Source organism: Ambystoma mexicanum, chromosome 5q, assembly GCF_040938575.1.
Source record: "Ambystoma mexicanum isolate Mex_15411 chromosome 5q, UKY_AmexF1_1, whole genome shotgun sequence".
Taxonomy (NCBI): domain Eukaryota; kingdom Metazoa; phylum Chordata; class Amphibia; order Caudata; family Ambystomatidae; genus Ambystoma; species Ambystoma mexicanum.
In genome coordinates, this window is record NC_090933.1 from 502,121,432 (window position 1) to 502,142,006 (window position 20,575).

Here is a 20,575-nt window from a genome sequence, read left to right on the forward strand (position 1 = left end):
AGAGCGTGGTACCCGGACCTTCCCGACATGTCCATCTGCCCTCCACGCCGTCTTCCCTATCGAGACGATTTGCTCTCACTGGAAGTGGGTCGGGTTCTCCATCCGGAAGTCAAGTCTCTCAGCCTTCATGCTAGGTGTTGCTTTCGGCCAGAAGACCAGAAACAAAATCCCTGTACCGTTGCCGTTGGAGAAAGTTCTGCGACTGGTGCAGGGTACAGAATGTGGAGTGTTCTTATTTTAAGATTCCTTTGATTCCTCAGTTTCTAAAAGGGCTAACTAATGTGTTTCCACCGTCACCTTTCCAGGTCCCGGGATGGGATTTGAACTTAGTTCTAAAGTTCCTAATGGGAGCTCCGTTTGAGCCCTTACATTCTTGTCCATTGAGACTGTTGGCCTTTAAGACTGTATTTTTAGTTGCGGTTACTTCTGCTCGCAGAGTGAGTGAGTTGCAGGCACTTTCCACCAAGCCACCTTTCACGGTGTTCCATAAGGACAGGGTTGTCCTTAGGGTTCGTCCTTCTTTTCTTCGGAAGGTTGTGTCGGAATTTCATTTGAGCCAGAAGGTAATTCTTCCAGCGTTCTATCCTCCTCCGCATCCTGATAAGGAAGAGAAGAGGCTCCATAGGTTGGATCCTAGGAGAGCTTTGAGCTTCAATTTTTCACGGATGTCCCGGGCCAGAGTGGACGATCAGCTCTTTGTAGGATACGCTGGAAGGCTTTTGGGTCAAGCTGCTTCCAAGCAGACCTTGTCCAGATGGATCAGTTTGATGATCTCTGAATGTTACCGTTTGGCGGGTAAGGACCCTCCAGTAGGCCTACGGGCTCATTCTACTGGGGGTGTGGCTGCCTCTACTGCTCTGCAGAGGGGTATTCCCATTCGTAATATTTGCGAAGCAGCCACATGGGCCTCTGTCCATACTTTTGTAAAACACTATTCCCTGGACTCTATCCATGGGCAAGATTTAGCCTTTGGTAAGGCGGTCCTCTATTCTGCAATTTGATTGGGCATTCTAAAATTCTAAATTCTTTTTCCCACCTCCAGACGTTGGTACTGCTTTGGGAGTCTGTCATAGATGTGTAATACCTCGGAGGACACAATCCCCTCGAAGAACAAGTTACTTTCTTACCTGGTAACGTTCTTTCGATGGGATGTTCCTCCGACGTATTCCACATCGCACCCTCCCAGCCTGCCCCTCTACAGAATTTCTAATGCGATTGCAGCTTATGTTTCCGCAAGGCTTTCTGCAGTCATACTGGCAGGAGATTGATGCCACACGTTCTGGGAAAAAACTACAACTGAGGCTACAGGTGCCGTGCGTCCTAGATATAACATCTGGTGACGTCAACCCTCGACGGAGGTCCTCAAGGACAGTGTATCGACATCATCGACGCAGGATGCCTACACCGAAAAAATTTCCGAGCCAGCACAGCTGTGGTGATTACTGTCATAGATGTGGAATACGTCGGAGGAACATCCCATCGAAAGAACGTTACCAGGTAAGAAATAAACTTGTTCTTTATGTGGATGAGGTGCTAATGAAAAATGAACATTTGAAAAGCCATTTCATTGAGATTAGATGTGTACTCAGTCAGCTAAAGGATGCTGGGGCAAATGTATCTTTACAGAAAGCACAGTGCTGCAGAAAAAGAGTAAAGTTCCTAGGCCATGAAGTGACAGAGCATAGATTAAACCCATCAAAGAAAAAGGTGGAAGCGATTCAGAAACTAAAAGATCCCACTAACTTGAAAAGTTTAAAAAGCTTGTTTGGAATGACAAGTTACAACAGAAAGTTTATTGAAAATTATGCAGAGATTACACAACTTTTGACAAGATTACTGAAGCATGGTGTACCCTGGAAATGGGAAAAGGAACAAAGTGTGGCAGTGGCCATGCTAAAAGGTTGTCTAATGAAAGCACCATGTTTGGCATATCCAATGAAAAACAGGATTTCTTTGTAGAAATAGGATTCAAAGATCAATGTAAGTCAGCAGTGTTATATCAAAAACATGATGCAAATAACAAAACCATTGCATATGCTAGCAAGGCATTGTCACAGGTAGAGACCAAATTTAGTGACTGTGAAAAAGCGCTTCTGACCACTGTCTGGGCATTACAGCATTTCCATCCCATAATTCAAGGGGTGCAGCTGATTGTTGAAACAAATCATCAGCCTCTGCAATTTTTGCAAAGTAAAAGGATCCGATCAGGGAATTTGGCCCAGTCCAGAATCACTTCATGGACATTAGCACTTCAGGGATTTCCAGTAGAAGTGAGATACAGACAGAATAAAAAGAGCCCAGTTGCTCAAGGGCTAGTGGAATTGCACGATTGTACAGCTGTCTGTGCGTCTGATGACACAGAGCTAGAGAAAAGTTTAAATGAATTTGAGCAATCCCCACACCAGGCATTCAACAAAGAGACATGTAAGGATTTACCAACTGTGCTGTTAGATGGATGTGCTTACCACGTAGAAAATGATGCTGAAAAAGACCTTGTGGCAGGAATAGGAAATGTGTGGATTAAATTCAACAGCATTCCAAAAGTAAGCATGAGGATAGGTCCCAAAGAGTTTGTGTGGAACATTATTTAATAAAGTGAGAACTATAGAGAGGACTCCCGCCTCTGAACGTGCAGTAAATAATCTGTAGACAGTCTTTAAGGGTGGAGCTAAGGGAGGCACTGCCTATTGGCTGGAAGGTTAACAACACAAAATTAGTCTAATAGTCGAAAAGAAGGATCTATGTGATCACTGCAACCACCCATAATTGTGACGGTCGAAAATGCTGACTTTTTTTTTTTATTAAACCCTCTTTACACCACATAGATATGCGGCGGGAGACCCCCTGCAGCGCCCCATATTACTATAATATCCCATACCCTCCACATATATATGTGGTGTAAAGGAGGTGTTAAAAAAAAGGTCGGGCATTTTGGCCGTCGCAGTTATGAGCGCGACATTTTGGCCCATTACTGAATAGAACACTAAGTGAGTGCAGTTTCTTGTTTTTCATTGAGACTGCTTCATTAATATCACAGATTCCCAGCCTAACGGCAGGAGAAATTCATCAGCATGTGAAAATATCCAATTCTGGAGAACTATAGTCCCCCACAACTCCAAAGAATGCCTTCTTTGTCATGGGTACATGAATTCACTTGTCCGTTTCCTCCTTTCAAGATAGTACTCTTTTCTTTTTTTCTTTTTTAAATTTGTTTTATTAATTTCCTTATTATCCATGGTACATTCACAGACAGATCAGTCACTATCACTGAAATGAAAGTATTATTCGCAACAAGTTATATTTACATTAATATAAAGTACCTCCCGATGTATGTTGTGCTGTTCAAACTCGTATACAGCAGCACATTAACAACAAAAAACAAATCAAGAGCAAAAGAGCTCAGCTTAACCAATCCCCCAGCTAATCCTCGGGGCATTAGGGACAGGGAATCCTGTTGCAGATACAAAAGGGTACGTCCACTCATGTTCCATGGGGCATTGCCTCACCGTGCAGTTGTGGACATAACTTTACATTTTGCAGCCTTTAGCATAATACCCTGTTTTGCTCAAGGTAGTTTATCGTCTGCGGTGGAAACACTGATACATATAGACCTCTCCATGCATCATACGTATCTGACTGTTCGTCTTCCCTGTCTCGTGTACTCTGGGCCCATGCTTTTGTCTCAGCAAGAAACCAACATTCAAATTCCTTGTACCACAGAGTGTATTGGGGGCCCTGCTTATTTTTCCATGACATGGCTATGCTCTTTTTGCCAGAACACATGCCAAATCCATAAATGTAATCACATGCTTATATTTGGCGGGTCTGGGGTATATTCCCAAGAGACACTCCACTGAGCTCCATTTGAACCTGACAACACCAGCTCTCCTGCATGCCTGTTCAACACAAAACCAGTGTCCGCACCCGAGTGCATTCCCATCAGATCAGCTCCCTCTTTGTTACACCAAGGGCATTTGGACACCAATTCTTTATTAAAGCTGGCCAGTCTAATAGGAGTTTTACCTAAATCAGGTAAGTTCCCACTTTTTTGTTAATGGGGGATCAGTGCTCAAAGGGAACTGGAATCAACAAGGATATATACACAACAGCGAGACTGATTACCCCTCTTTACGCCACCTTACAATTAGATTGATAATGCTTGCGAAATAAACAAATATGGTTACAATGATCCATATTACACACGAGAGATGTGATAGAGTGCAAACTATAATTATACAAAAAACTGATTTATTAAATTATCACCACATGAGAGACAATACACTCTTTAGGATATAACATGAACAGACGTTTAGACTTCATTATTTTGTCATGGTTGACACAGATAAAAATATAGACTAAAACAAGGTCCACGAATGGAAACGCAATACACAATGGACCAAATCACAACAATTAAAAAACAACCAGGGGAGTTAAATGAAACAGCACTAATACTAGATCAACATTTAGTTTCAAACCAAGAAACTTAGTTAGCATTTAGTTTCTAGAGGGAAGAACCCAGAATTATATTACTGTGGGTATCTTAGATTGTCGACATGTTTCGGCCTGTTTTAATACATTAAACACTATCCCTTGTGTCTTTTAATTCAAATGTTTAGGGTCATCTTCAGGACAGCGATTTCTTCAGTATCAAACAGTGATTCTTTTTTTGCCCCTGGTGAATGTTGAGTAGTAAGTGATGTGGTCATTTACTCGGGATGTAGTCGCATTTAGGCAAAGTCTGGCGGTTGTCTATTCAGAGCCAGAGCGCAATATCGTGCATGACCAAGTCCCACTCCAAAAAGTATTTCTATGTTTTCATGGGCAGTGCACAGGTTAGTAATTAAATGCTCAAGAGGTTTTCCTTTATTTACTTAGGCACCAAGAAAATGGATTCTACAAAATTCTATTATAGTAGAAAAAACACTGCAGGCCCAATTAGTTGAATTGGGTGGTGCAACTAGGTCTACTAGGATCCATATATGTGCAGTGTAATATATTGAGCTGGACGAGACAGACCCACGCGTTGCGAGACACATTTTTAACAAAAGTCAGGGCCTGCTCCCATTGTGACCTTGTGATCTGCGACCCCACATCCTTCTCCCATTTACATTTCAGCCTCTCATGTGCGGTGAATTTACCGTGGAGGCATTCACATATTCTAGCTGTCCGCCTACAACCATCCTCCAGATCATACAGTAACAACATAAGTGCTTACTCTACTGCCTCAGCAGGCCATCCCTCCCATTTCTGTTTGGCCACCTTCATCACCTTAGAAATTGACCGCCAGGTAGTCCATCATTTTGCATCAGGCAGTTCAACTCCCTAAATTTCCCATTCACAATCATATCTCCCCATGTGTAGACGCCATGTCTTTCCCAAGTTTTGGCCACCCCCAGTTCAGCCAGATCTGAGCAGGTTTCCGCTGCTATAGGAACATTTCGGGAATAAGGATGCTGCAAATGCATCAACTTCAGTGCCTTGACCCAAATCTTTCTGCCCAGTCCCACTATCAAACATTGGGAGCTCATGCAAGTTTCCGGAACCCACAGAATGTCTTTAAGTCTAGAAGGCTTCACTACCGCCTGTAACAGTTCAGATTCAGCAGTGACTCCATCCGATAACCACAAAGTCACATATCGCATTTGAGCAGCCAAGTAATACAGCTCCATGTTCGGGAGCTGTACTCCTCCATCTCGGTATGGTAGATAAAGTGTCCTAAGTGCATTCCTACAGTGGTCCTTTCCACATAAAAAGTCCCTGAGTGTGGCTTTGAGGTTCCGAATGAACCTTGTTTCTACATAGTAATGCACATTTGTGAATGCATGCAACAGTCTAGGAAGAATGACCTTTTTGGTCATGGATACCCTACCCATGAGTGAGAGTGGTAAATGGGACCAACATTTCATGGACCTCTTTATCCCATCCACTATCCTAATGGTGTTATATCGATGCATGTCCTGTGGCATGTGTGCTATCTGTACCCCTAAGTATTTAAATGTAGTTTTTTCTCATTTCAGCCCCAGTTCCGGTAGATCCTCCATAACTTCTGTTCTAATTCCCACAAGAGGAAAAAGACACAACTTCTGCCTACTAAACATAATCTCTGACAATTTTGCAAAATCATCTAGGACCTCTAAAATAATAGGGTGAGGGTGTGAAGGCTCGCACAAGTATAGCAAAACATCATCTGCATATAGTGATATAAGATGTCTAGTGCCTCCCTGTAAAGACTGGAGGGGGGTTTCTGTACTCCTGCCCTCTATATGGCAGAGTAGAAGCACAGAGGACCCCAACCAAGATTCTCTATTTGGTACCTATGGTCGAGCAATCAAGGCTAAAGCTCTCAGGGCATGATGTGGGTTGGTTCTTAAGTACAGTGTAGTCCCCAAGCCCCACAAAGGAATGTCCACACACTGTTAGTGATAACACAGTTCTTTATATAAATAAGGTTCAAGTTATATTTACATACAATAACACACTTTGTGCTCAGGCAATACTATAATGATAAATGTACACAATATCTCTGTGGTTCCACAATTCACTCTTGACTCCTTTAAAATGTACCAACTGTCGACAGATGCAATAACATACAAGTCTAATAGCAATGTGAACCAACACCACACATAGGAGAAAAACATGTAGTTAAGCAGTTGGCAGAATACTTGTCCCTACCAAAGACACAGTTCTGTGTGAGTATCCCCCCACCTGGGCAACCTGTAAATAAAGTATACTGACAAGCCCAGTCCATATATTATTTAGCAGAGACTTGTTGCCTTCTAGAAATGTTCTACTAGCCCAATGTACCCGGTTTAGTAGAGTTCTTGGATGAGTCGTCGACGGAACCTTCTTGAGTGAACTCCCTTTAAGGCAGGAGCCACAGATCGTCGAGATTCCACAAGGAAAAGGTGAAGAATGTCGTTGAGGCAGCAGCCTTGGTCCTTGCGGTGCTCATCGACGATCGGTGGTAAACATCCTGCAACAGTGAGGCGTGCAGTGCACCTCGATGACAAGTGTTCGTTGCTGCAAAGGGAAGACAATGAAGAAATGTCGGCCCAGCAATGGCGTCGGGTCATCAGCGGTGTCATAGGTGAACGGGACGGGACCACGGCGGGCGTCCGGATCTTCGTTGGCATCTTTGAGGTTTCGGGTGGCGGGAAACCCACTAGTGTATTCTCCTCGGTCTTCAGCGACCTTGACTTTCTCCTGTGGGACAAATCGGTCGACGATGATGAGCAAGGGAGTCCTTGATTCCAAGTGTCTTAGGCAATGGAGCGTTGCGGCTCCAGTCGACAAGGTTACAGCATTACCTCCGAACCTCGGTCGACGGTGGTGGACTAAATTGTCTGGGTGCTAAACTTCAGATTCCTCGGCGGTCCTCGTCTCTGGTCGGCAGCCTTTCGAGGACTGTCTTCCAGGGAACTTTCTTGAAGGTTAGCTGGTGCACGATGTTCCCTTGTAGCTCGGGAAGATGTCTCCTAGCCAGATCCTCTCTTGAATCAGTTCTTGGAGAATCAACAGCTTTCGGATTGCGTTGAAAGTAAGCAGCAGCAAAAGCTGCTTCTTCTAACTTGGCTTCAAGGTAAGCCTCAAGTATCAACTTCAGATTCTGAGCAATTTCCATAAGTGAGAGGTCCTCAGATATACTGTTTGGTCTCTCATTCACTCTGCAGGGCCAAGCTCAGCAGCCAATCATTCAGAAGGGCATTCAGACGGGCAGGCAGCCAATCAGGCTGACAGTGCATTCAGGCCATTCGTCTCCATCCAGGCACTCACAACAAGGAATGTGGATCGGGACAAGTACTCAGCCATTCAGCACTCCACACTGCATTCATACCAGTTTCAGGCAGGGCAGTCTCAGTCATTGTGTCACACACAAGAAAATAGACACCCATAACATGAAATGTATATTCGTCACACACTCCATTCACCCAGGTCCCACCCCATGGGCGTAACCACAACATACAGTCATTGGGATGGCTCCAGCCAGTCTGGCTTGGACCTCCCCACGATACCATTTATGGAACTTCCACCCAACAGCCAGTCCGGGGAAGGGACAGAGTCAGGGCTTCCCTGGACTTCGGAAAATCAAGTTAACAGGTGATAGAAAGCAAGAGGCCACAGGGGCCATCTTGTCCCCATAAGGAATCCCCTGATTCCTGTGGCAGGGTCTCAGTATCCCAAAATGGAGGATACTGAGAGCAGCTGTCAAATTCAGCATGGAGCTGCCACCAGCCCATACCCTGCTCTGTGGGCCACACACAGGTGCCCAAAACATACACAAGGGGTACAGGGTTGTCGTCCTATCCATGGGTGCTATAAGGTTATCCCAAAGGTCTGTTCACCAAACCAAAAAGAGCAAGAGCCGCAATGCCAGGAGTCCCACATGAACTCCTGCACAGAAAATAACACAGAACACACATGATAAAAAGGAGTACAGGACAAGGCCATGGAGGCCCTGTCCCTCCAATGCATTTCCAGCATCACACTCCCACTTCTATGTACTCTTGTCTAAGTTATACCGCCAAGGGCTCTAGCGCCAGTATTTACAGCATTGGTGAAAAGGGAGACCCCTGCCGGGTTCCCCTTTGTATGTTCCATATCTCTGATACGCACTTCCCAGATTTCACCCTAACCACCGTGGTGTTGTACAGTAGTTTAACCCACTGAATGAATGACTCATCCCTCCTAAAACCTTTTAGTGCTGCATACATCCGCTCCCAAAAAAACGAGTCAATGGCCTTAATAGCATCAAGTGATACAACCACTAGTTGCTCCGGCTTCCCATTGGTCTGATCTATGACATGGTGCAACCTACACAGGTTAGAAGCCATGCTATGGCCAGGTACAAACCACGTCTGATCAGTGTGTATTATGGTGGTTATAGTTTTGCAGAGGAAACCCGCCAATATAGTTGTAAGGATTTTGGCATCCTAATTCAGCATGGCCAGTGGCCAATAAGAGTCACAGCACTCCATAGGTTTCCCTGGTTTAGGTATAGGTATTATATATCACTGAAAGGCGCAGGGAACCCTACACTCTGGGCTGTGGTATTATTAAAATAATTGGGTTCAGAAAACAGGCCAGAGGAAACTGATTTATAAATAAAGTATCAAAAGGAATTTTATTAAACCTGATACATTATTTAAATAAATTAATTAATCATAATTTAATCAAAACTCAATACATGATTTACATTGCAGGGGAATTAACTATTAAGAACATTGCATACAATTGACAATAGATCATACACTCATTCATCCACAGACAGTCATCATCCATACAACAATCAATAAAAGTGCTATCAAAAATGTGGTAGAACCTAACGCCCAACATTGGCGTTTTGGTTTTAGAATAGTGCATTCAATGTACAAGACCAAAATAATTATATCCTATTTGGTCTACTCAAGGCGTGGATCCTTACAATACATAACATGATCACATCCCCAGTTTTTCTCTCGACCGGTATTGACGTGTAAGGGTCACGTAGAAGTTCTTCATCAGGAAAGTACAATAAAAAATATAGCTTCCAATATAAGTGGAAGCTTGTAAGGTGCTGGCAACCTTAGAGCAAGAATTAGATTTTCACGATGTGAGTTGAGCAATCATCTCCCCACAAAACGACGATATTATAGAAGCTTTTTACATCATCCATGCACAAGGAACGTCGAAGTAAACCAACTTCCATAGCTGTCATCGCATGCTTGTGACACGAGTGATGTACAAACCCGACCAGCGGTCGTTTATTTCCAGGAGCTCCCGCAGGATGCCATACTGCTTCTGCGATGTACAAGAAGCACCCTAGGTATAGGTATTACCATCGTCTCTCTCATACCCAGCGGGAGAATGCCTTTCTCGTACGCTTCTTCATAAACCCTTACTAGCTGAATCACAAACAGTGAACTATACGTCTTGTAAAATTCCAACGGAGGTCCGTCATTCCCCTGGTTTTTACCAGTAGCAAGTGTTGTTATTGCCTCACTCACCTCCTCCAAGGAGATAGGTTTATCCAGGTGTAGCATGTCTTTAAATAGCCCATTCAGTAAGGCATCTGTAGGCATATGCCATGCCGGGATAGGGACCCTGGTTAACCCCATTTCCCATGTAACCATCAGTGGTGAATGGTCTGACACAGTTCGATCTGCATATTCTGCACTTGGAAATTCCATCAGGTATTCCACCCCGCGAATATGTAGTCGATTCTTGTGTGTAGGCCATGTGGGGATAAATGTGTACCCCTTAGCATTCGGGTGTAGTTCCCTCCATATAGCCCTCATAGCAAGCTCTGAAATGGTTGCATTCAGAGCATCAGTAGCAGGGGAGGAGCGTCCGGGGCCGAGGGGGCAGGTGAGGATCTATCCAGAAGCACATCTTGTACACAGTTAAAATCATCTCCCCACAATAACATCACATCCCGTTTTAGTGTAATCAAACTGCGCACAAGTGTGTGCAAATGCACCGGAATAGCGCTGTTAGGAAAGTAGGAGTTTCAATACACACACCCCTTTGACCCAGGTAGCTACACAGGATGACATATCTCCCCCACCTTGTCTATCACCACATCTGATACTTGTAAGGGAACTGTTGCGTCCACCTATATAAGGACTCCCCTAGCAAATTGCGAGAACGTGGAGCCATATCCCAACCCACCCTATCTTGACAAATGTTGTTCCTGCCCTTCAGGCAGCAGGTGGGTCTCCTGCAGCAAAGCTATGGAAATCTTTTTCCTTTGAAGATAAGACTTCATCCTGTTCCTTCTTATATAAGATCCCAGTCCTCTAACATTCCAGGACAAAAACTTTACTTGTGTCATAGTGGTATTTAACATCCAGCCACCCTTTACCTTGTTCTGAGACCCCTGCGGTCCGTGTCACTTTGTTATCTCGTACCCTACTCCCCAATACTTTGTAGGCCCAACACTTCACCTTTTGGCCATATGATAGTTTGTAATGTAGTCCATCCTAGCTCTTGTAACTGAGCCATCGCCTCCCCTCGCCCATCACACCGTCATTGAGCTCTATAAAATAAACAAACATAACGAGGTTCAACAACCCCCTGAACCCTGGGGATAAACATCGCCCAACAGAAAGTCCACATCCGGGCATACCCGTACCACCAAAGCTATACTTAGCCATTGTGCACCAGGTAAAGGCCAGCAAACAGCTGGCAACAGTTAACATTAAACTTGGCATTGCCCAAGCACCACCCAGCAGTGACGCTGCACATCTCCCCTGTTCTCAGCTGTCACACCGTGACCTTCTCACATCAGTGTGTTGTGTAAACGGTCTTGTCCAGCGCGCTGCCTTACATTGTGGCTTCCATAAGACCAGGGCCGTTACAGCAAATACTGGAGTTTGTTTGTCCCAAATGCAGCAGGGAGTTTCTGAAAGATTATAATAGTCTTAACAGGTGAGCAGGGATCTAGTCTCTGCTGCAAATCACACCTCTTTTAGTGCTTTCATCCAGCGTCAGATCATATAGGTGGCTCATTCGGTCCATGGGTGTCTTCTTCCTCTCTATTCCCCAGGTTGTTATGTTCAAGCCACATGTTTGCCGCCTATGGTGTTTCCAAAAATGGTGTTCTCCCGCCATATATAACCTTCAGTCTGGCTGGGTACATCAACATGCATTTTATTCCTAGCTGTTGTAGCTGTGCTTTAATGGGTACAAACCTATTTTGTTTTTGTTGCACCATGGGTGTATAGTCCGGGTATATCGCTATTGCTGCGTTGTCACATTGTAATGTCCCACCCTCTCTGGAAAATTGAAGTATTACTTCTCTGTCTCTTAAGTAAAAAATCCTATTGATGACCGGTCTAGGATAGGATCCAGGCAGGGGTTTCTTTTGGAGGGTCCTGTGCGCCCTTTGTACTGCAAATTCCTGTGACAGCTTCCCTGGGCCAACCTCTTGTAAGAGCAGGTTTTCAATGTATCTCTTCGGGTCTCTGCCTTCCATGTCCCCTGGTAAACCTATCACCGTTATAGTGTTCTTGTGAGATCTTCCCTCACTTTCTTCCATTCGCTACTCCAATATGGCATTTCTCGACTCCAGCTCCTTCCTTCTCACTGTCAGATCGCGCGTGGCAGTGGGCGTATCCTTCAGGGTTGCCTCTGCCTTCATTACCCTCTCTTAGAAAGTGAGCGTATGTCCTGGCAAAGTTTCTGCACATCAATCCTCACTGCATCTATTTACCCCTTCAATGATGTTCTCAAGTCCGCGATGGCAGCCAGAACCTTAGATTCCTGAGGGTCCCCCTGTGACACTAATGCTTCTCCCGTTGTTGCCTCAGCCAAGGGTGCCGCATCTTGGGCCTTTGCTTGTCCTACAAAGGATTCCGTTATTGAACCCTTCTGTTTGTTCTTCATGGGGGACATACCTGAAGTGTTGTCTGTGCGTGGCATATTCTAGGTGGCTGTGCTATGGTATTGTCCAACCAGTTTTAGATTTACAGGTTGGTCACCTGCAGCACCATCCAGCTCGTGGCGACTACCGTGAGTAAGTGCGTGACTCGCTCTGGTCCAGCTAGCAGTGCTTGCGAAGGTCCACAAAGTGGTTGCATACTATCCAATGTGCTTACCATCTGTGAAACTAGCAGCAGTGTATCCAATGCCAGCTAAATCCCCACAATCCTCACCTAGCTTTTGGCTCCTGTGCAGTGTCAATAAGCAGGCCGGTTAGCAGATTCCACAATGTCTGCCCAAAAACAGAACCTTGCCTCCACTAGCTCTGAGCACCAGTGTTAAGTATTGCCTGCCCATTTTCTAGCACCAAAGCTAGTTAGTCTAAGTGTGTGCTTCACCAATTCTAATCCGCTCCACTCCCCCATGTGTCAAGGAGTTCAGAGTTCTCCAATACCTCCCGTTCTGTTGCTCCATGTGTCAGGAGTCTGCGCAGTTTTCATTCCACATCCAGCACTGTTGCACCTTCTCTAGCATGCTCCCGGTCCGGTTCCTGCTGCCCCTGTGCCTACGCAGTCCCCACTTCCTGCTAACGCCTTCTGCACACGCTGTGTGTTCCTGCAGCCTCCATCACAGCAGTTCGGGTCTTGCCCGTGCTTCCGACTTTACTGGAGGATCTTCCCTTCCCGGCACACTCACCACGTAATCTGCTGCTACCTCTGTCCCTCAACTCCAGCAGCTCCTCAGCAGTCTCTTCCCATCGTCGGGGGGCTGCGCGCACCTTAGCTTTCCAATGCAGCGGATGTCTCGACATCAGCCTGTGGCAGTCTGACACAGCTTCCTCTCCACGTCCACCTCTGCAAGTCGTCTGGCGGGAGAGGCCAGGTCAGGTCACCATCTTGCTGTTCATCTCGCAATGTTACGGTGCAGTTATTTGGGCTCCAGAAGTTCCGTTTCTTACCCGTTTCAGAGCACAGACCGGTCCCGTGTGTGTGCCGCTCTCTATGTTTTTCTGCTGTGCTAGAAATGCAGTTTGGCTCCGTATGCAGGATCTAAATCAGGATCTCAGTGGGAGCTTGTGCAGGTCACGTCTGCTCTACATGAGCAGAGGCCACGCCCCCCTCATGATTGTACTCATTCAGGTACATTACCGACTTGAAAGCCAGAATATTTGACTGTAGTGGTTGCCAGATAACAATTGGCTGGATCTGTGCTCAATCCCACCTTGTTGAGGGTTTGTGATACTAAAATTAGATATGCCATATGGTCTTCTATTTTTTTTTTTTTTAATTGAAACTTCAGCTCAGCGACCCTGAAAGTGAACTAACAGGACGCCGAACTTTTATTACAGCAAAACATCCTGTTCTTTCGTATTTCCCATGAAATCATTGGCAGTCTATGAAGTGTCTTCCGTCCTTCAAAAGTGTTATGTGTCATTACCATTAAGTTGACATTGGTTGTCAAGTTCATTTTGGGATCATTTTCTCGTTTAGGTGTAAAGAATCTAAAAAAATCACAATGGCACAAGTCAACCTGATGTTATGCCCAGCAACAGCGTAAGACCACCAATTCTGGATGTCAAGTTCAACAGGTATAAAATCCCCTAGGTGGCGCAACTGTCATGAGGTTATCGCGGGGCATCCAGCGATTAGGTGTTCAATGGATTCTATTTGAAGGTTGCAAAAACGACAAAGGTTGTCATTTGCTTCGTTGATATGTCAGAGAAATTGCATTTCCCTGGTGTTCAGTGCGTTCAAACGTAGCCTCAAGAATTGATCACAGTGATGTTGTGATAGACAGGCTACCAGATATCGACATTCAACATTGAGTTTGTGTTCTCTGATCCCTGATCTCAAGAACGTAGGCATCGTTTGCAACAGGTCGTAGTTCTGAATCCAACACCACGAGTCAAACTTCTTTTTAACACATTGAGGTTGACTAAGCAGATCAGCTAGATTTAGATCAGCATTGGCTAGAACTGCTTCCAGTAACTGCTGCCATTCTTCAAGGACACCCGGTCGCCCACAACACGGGAGGTGTTCAAAGATTTGATATGACGGAGTCAGTGGATTCAACTTCATCTTGCGCAGCACCATCGGAGATTTCCACATGACACAGTTGTGCATTGAATTTAATGAAAGTTCATAGCGAAGAGACGTCATTGAGATATAAGAGGGTAGGTTCAGTACCCGACGCCAAAATAGACCTTCGAGCTTCTGCCAGAACTGGACATTGATATTCCAGCTGATTCGGACACAAAGGTGATTGCAGGTTGGGCCTTTTGTACATAAAAGATTAGGACTGGTTTGAGCGAAAATGTTCCATATGACTTGTTTATTTTTGATGCTTGGATACTGAATTGAATCATTTGGTTCAAGGGTCCAACTTCCAATGATGTTCATTGATAGAAGTATTGAATGTTATACCAAGATATCGAATGGAATTCACCAAACTCAGTGTGGTACCATTCATTTTCCACAAAAAAAAATTTTTTTTTTGGTTCCACCTGCCCCAATGGTCACAATCTTGTTTTTTTCCATATTTAATACGAGATCATTCTTGTTAAGATATTCATGCAGATTTGTTAGAAGACGTTGAAGACCAATCTGCGTGAGATCTAATAGAACAAGATCATCGGCATAGGTTATGCAACTATTGTCTGTGTTGTTTATCTTTGGCGGAAAACAACGGACAGATTCCAGATGTGTCGGGAGGTCAGAGATAAACAGTTTGAAGAGTTCAGCTGCCAGAGGACATCCCTGTTCCACTCCCTTTTCGGTTGGTATTTTCCTTGATAAATCTCCCTGGTTGTTTAAGCGAATTCGAATAGAGGTACTAGAGTGTAGCGCCTTGATTGGTTGCAGCAGATTTTGCGGGCAGTTCCAATTTGACATTTTCTGCCAAAGCTTGCCGCGATTGACACTGTCAAACGCACCCCGAAGATCAATGAATGCCAGATGTAGTTTTCTTTTTGCCCTTAATGTTTCGGATTTCAGTATGTTTAGGATCAGTAGATTGACTTCTACTCCGACTCCTTTGGTAAAACCAGTTTGGCGGACATCGTAGATCTCTTCACTCCTAGACCACTGGACAAGTTGTTGTCGTAAGAAAGAGGCAAACAATTTTCCTATCGTGTCTAACAAGGCAATCAGGCGATAGTTGTTGGTATTTGCCCGATTGCCTTTCTTGTGTATGGGCACGATGATGGCTTCACGCCAGGACTCAGGGAATGTCCTTGAGGAAGACAGTAAGGAAAACAAGGCCTCTATAAAGACTGACCATTGCGCTTCATTTTGTTTTAGCATCATGTTAGATATCATATCCAGACCGGCAGCGTGGGAGTTTTTCAAAGCACGTATTTCAATTTTGATGTCATCTTGAGAGATTTGCAGATCCCACAAGGTCAGATTGTGAAGTAAATCAATCGATGGTTCACTCAAGGGAGTACTAAAAATAGTCACAAAGTGAGTCTCCCATGTGGCTGCTTCGATTTCATTTGACAAAGAAGGCAAGTGATGCGAGTTTCCTGCGTTCAGAATTGCCCAAATTTTGCGCAAGTTCTTTGAGAGTAGTTGTTTCATCATTAGTTCGGCTTTGTCCTGTTTGATGATCATTTTTGAGATTTTAACCAGTTCCTATATGTTTGTCGTCGAACTCGAATTGCACTTTTAAGATTGGTATCACACAGTCTTGTAAGAGATGACTTTTTCAGTGCTCTTATGTCTCGATGCATCATCCTCTTTGCAGTTGTTATTAATGAAGATGAGAGATGTCTGTGTCTGTGGGAAATGCCCATCACCCTGTCGGATATTTTGGCAGTGATGAAGTTAGCCAGAAGTGGTGCATAGTCAACCGACGGATCTTCATTCTGTTTGAAGAGTTGTTGACTCAAAGTGTAAATTTGAGAGTTATTCACCCCCTGCGTTCACTGATAGCGCGAAAGCATATTTCTTAGCGCATTGTGACCATTGCAACATGCAAGTCAAGCACTGCAGATCGTGATCGCTATTTGTCATCTCACGTTCCACTAACTTCAAATCTTGGGCAAAAAGGGTTTGAGATACCCAAAAATAGTCAATGATTGATCTTGATTTTGAGTTCGACCAAGTTGCACAAGGTGGTTGATCGCTTTTCACATTACCATTGACCATTTTACAATTTCGGTTTTGCAATGCCAAACTCCACATCTGACCTCTTACATTTACTTCTTCAGTTGGTAGAGGAATAAAGAGCTGTGATGCAGGGTCGATTTTAAACAAGGTACAATTTAAGTCACCACAGCATATGATAGAGATATTCAAGTGCAATGTTATGACCTCGTCTATGCAGCATGTGATGGAATTTAGAAGGGCCTTTGTGCTGATTTTTTCAGGATTCCAATATCCATTTATGATTAGCAGATGTTTCCTTGTGGATATATTTTCATCACCAGTCTGCATCAGGACAGCTTGAACAAAGGGATTTGGACAGCGAGAGTTCACAATTGACCACCAGGGATTTATTTTTATTAGTGTCAAAAGGCCAGAAGACAGTCGCCCTTGTGCACTTTTAATGGCTGGATTCATTAAAGTGACATAACCATCCCTTGATGGAGCCTCACTTAACCAAGTTTCCTGAAGACATATGACAAAAACGTTTTCCAATGAGACATTGAACCTGTTGAATAGATGAGTGAATCCTCTTGTGTTCCACGATAGGAATTCACATGATTGGTCACATACGGCTTGTCGTGGCTAATTACAATTTGCTGTGTTTTTCAGAGTGTCATGGGTATGAGAGAGGCTCCTTTGAGAATTGATATTAGTTTGGCCAGAGTTGGCAGGAACTTTCATGGCTTTGCGTATCTCAGAACGTCTGTCAGATTGAGTGTCATGAGACTCAGGTCTCAGTCTCGGATTTCCCACACTTGAACAAGTGTTAGATGGTTCAAGAGTTAGATAAAAGCCAAATACAAGCAATTCTTCTGCAGCCTTCAGAATTGTTTTGCGCACTGATGCAGATACAGTGTGGAGTAGAACTTGATCACAACATCTCTCAGTTGCGTACTCGACTATTTTTATGTCGTCCGACGTGATAGTGCGAAGTGAAGAAATGCAGCTAAAGAGTTTCATCATATTTCGGCGGTTCAAGTTTAGATCCTCATCCTCCGACTGGAGATTCTGTAACCGCAGTTTACAGTTTGTGGAGCCGGACCTTTCAACTTGATGAACACGGGAAATATAGTGGGTTGAGGTGTTATTCTGAACACTGGTTTGTTTTGGGTTTAGTCTTGAGATCACTGACGATTTGTGCACCGACGATCCTCTCTTTCTTTCCACTTGCTTGTTGCACTGTTCAACCTGTTTTGTGTTTTCAATTGATTTTGGATTTCTTTTGCGGCGCGATTAGTCGCCGGGTTCGCGACCCGCGGACAACTCAGGTTGGTCGTCACAATAGGTTGATAAGTTACAGAGGTCAGTGACAGACCTGGTTGACTCTTCTATGGACCCGTCAACTTCAGAGTCGACTGTGCGTCGTTTATTTGAGCATACTATTAATCTACGTTGTTCAGGCGACATAAGATCCTCGGATTCGATGTCTGTAGGGGTCAAGGAGGTCGATGTCCTATTTCTGCTAAACAACCCAGTTTTAGTTAGGGGGCCCATATTTCTGATACATTTTCTTTGTTTCATTGCCCTTTGTGCTCTTTTTAAAACTGGGATTCTTTTAATTATCGGTTGCTTCTGAAGATTTTTTTTCTTTGCAGTTGTTTTGGCGTCAAGCGTCGGGATTGAAGTTATTGATTTTGCAGCGCCCTCAAAAATCGCAAGAGATACCGGTAGACTGGCCAAGTTGTTAGACATATTTTTACAAAGATTCTGTTGTGTTGCCCGACTAGGCTCGTCAGAAGATTCGACTATTGGATCGTTCTCGTTCAAAGGAAAGTTTTCAGAGTTACTTTGCTGAGGCTCAGGAGTTGTTTGAGTGTTAGACAAATTTACGACTTCTTTTGGAGGTCTTCCTTCGGCCACGTCATCTAAATGTGTTGTTTGCTAAACAGTATTTGGCGTGGCTTTTGACGTCACGATCTTCGCGCTCTATCGGGAAGTGTGTTGTTGATGATTAGATTTCGTCATATCTCTGGAATCAGCAGATATTATGTCGTAAACCAGTGGAATTGGTGCTTTTTGAAGCGTCCCAGCAGACGAGTGTTGCATCCAGTTGACAGCCTCAAGCAGGCCTTCTGTCAGGGTGTCATTCTGACAGTGATGTCGTGCTGCTAAATCGCTCAACCTTTCTTGCCAACGAGTGGTTTGATCTGCTTCACGTAGGAGTTGGCTCTGAAGAAACAAATTCACAGTTTCAAAGTTTTCCATTTTTTTCTTTTAAGTTTGAAATTAGCGAAGTCTGATCTTTTACGGCATCAAGGAGTGATTCGTACATCTTCAGAAAAGGTAGCAACGCTGTTGAGGATGCTGCAAGGACGTTGTTGTAGATCTGCATGGCAGCTGCTGAGGAAAGGCTGGGTTTAGCACTTGAGCCAGAGTTCTCATTTGTGGACGAATGCAGGCTGGTACCCGTGTCAGAGTGAGAATCGCCCATTATTGATGTATTTATTGCTGGCATAGCACATTAGGGACTCATTGGATTTAATAGTATAGGACTTAATCCTGCCGGTCGTGGGGTGCTTGAAGAAGCCTTTCTGTTTCGCAGTGTGTTGGATTTTCGACGAACAACGGCTGTAAAGCATCATCGAACATACATATGACTGGTTCCTCTGGATTTGTATTAGTCGATTCAGATGAAAGCTCACACACCGCAAATGATTTCAGATTGCCATTAAAGCGTATTTCAGGACCCTGATGGCCGAGGTGCGTGTTATTAATCAGGGCTTGCTCAGGTAATCAAGACTTGATTTTACTTAACTGCCTCCCCGGACCGTCAGTCATGTGGGAAGAGGAATTTACCGGCATCTCGTTTGTAGTCATTGGGCCTCATTACGACCCGGGCGGTAAGTACTGGTCATTATTGGCATGGCGCAAGTACCGTGTCTGTGCTGCCAGTAGACCGCTAAAAGAGGTCTATTATGAGTACACGGGCATGAGCTTTGCGCCATGCCGGTAATGACCCCACCGCCATGCCGTAAAAGGGCGAATAATCCCCCTTTACGGCATCGTACGTAGTGCAAATAGCTCCTCCGGCATCCAAGCCATCGGCATTAGCAGTGACCGGGGTCACCTCTAGTAGCGGTAACCGCTATTGGCGGTCACCGCTAATAAGCGGAACCGGAAGTAGCGTCATCGCACAGGAACGGGAAAGAGCACAGCGGCCATCTTTAAAAACACAATCCATTGCCATCCACCACAATCAGGAGCCATCTGACCCCCAGAACTAACTCTGCCACACCTCCAACACTACCTGTTGCATCTCACCATGCCGAAAGCTGTTAAAAAAACCACAGATCGCCTGCGCAAGGAGCGCTTCTCCCGAGAGGAGTTGACCATGCTGGCGGAGACGCTGCAGGAACATGCCAATGTCGTGTTCTCCTCCGACATATCCCGCCCTGCAGTGCAGCGCAAGAAACAGATATGGGCAGAGGTCGCCCAGAAAGTAAGTGCCGTTGGCACCACACCCCGCACTCCCAACGATTGCCGTAAGCGCTGGGACGATCTGCGTTTACGCGCGCAGAGCATCCTCTACGCCAACCGCAACCTGGGGATGGCGACAGGCAGAGGTGCGGACTCCCCCATCAAGTTTCAACCATGTTAGGAGATATGCACCAGCACCATAGGGACGGAGGCAATTGAGGGAGTGGGGGACATGGAGCAAGGAGCCCCGTCATCAGCCGATGCAGGTAGGTGTCCCAAATAAAACAATGCTAATACCACCACGATGATGTCCACCAGAACTGACAGTGCAAGGATGTAGAACAGGGTCCACCAAACACATATGTACAAGAATTCCTACAGGCAGTGCACAGCATCATCTTGTCCACATGCATAATGCGCCCCATATGTGTTTCAACCCAGACGACTCCATGCATCACCCACCCAAAAGCCAAGCAACCCGTATGTCACTCCCCCAATGTTAATCATCTGCCATTCCATATGAATGCAGCCACCCCAATGCATGCCCGATGCCTGTAGACCCATCACTAACCCTCTCCCTCTATTGGTACCCCATAGGCACGCATTCAGAC

At 45.0% G+C, this 20,575-nt stretch overlaps 1 protein-coding gene across 1 annotated transcript in view; it reads left to right on the forward strand.

Moving 5' to 3' along the window:
- RNF138 (ring finger protein 138) overlaps positions 1–20,575 on the forward strand; it is an 805,118-nt gene that overhangs the window by 382,098 nt on the left and 402,445 nt on the right. The gene's annotated exons all lie outside the window — the stretch shown is intronic.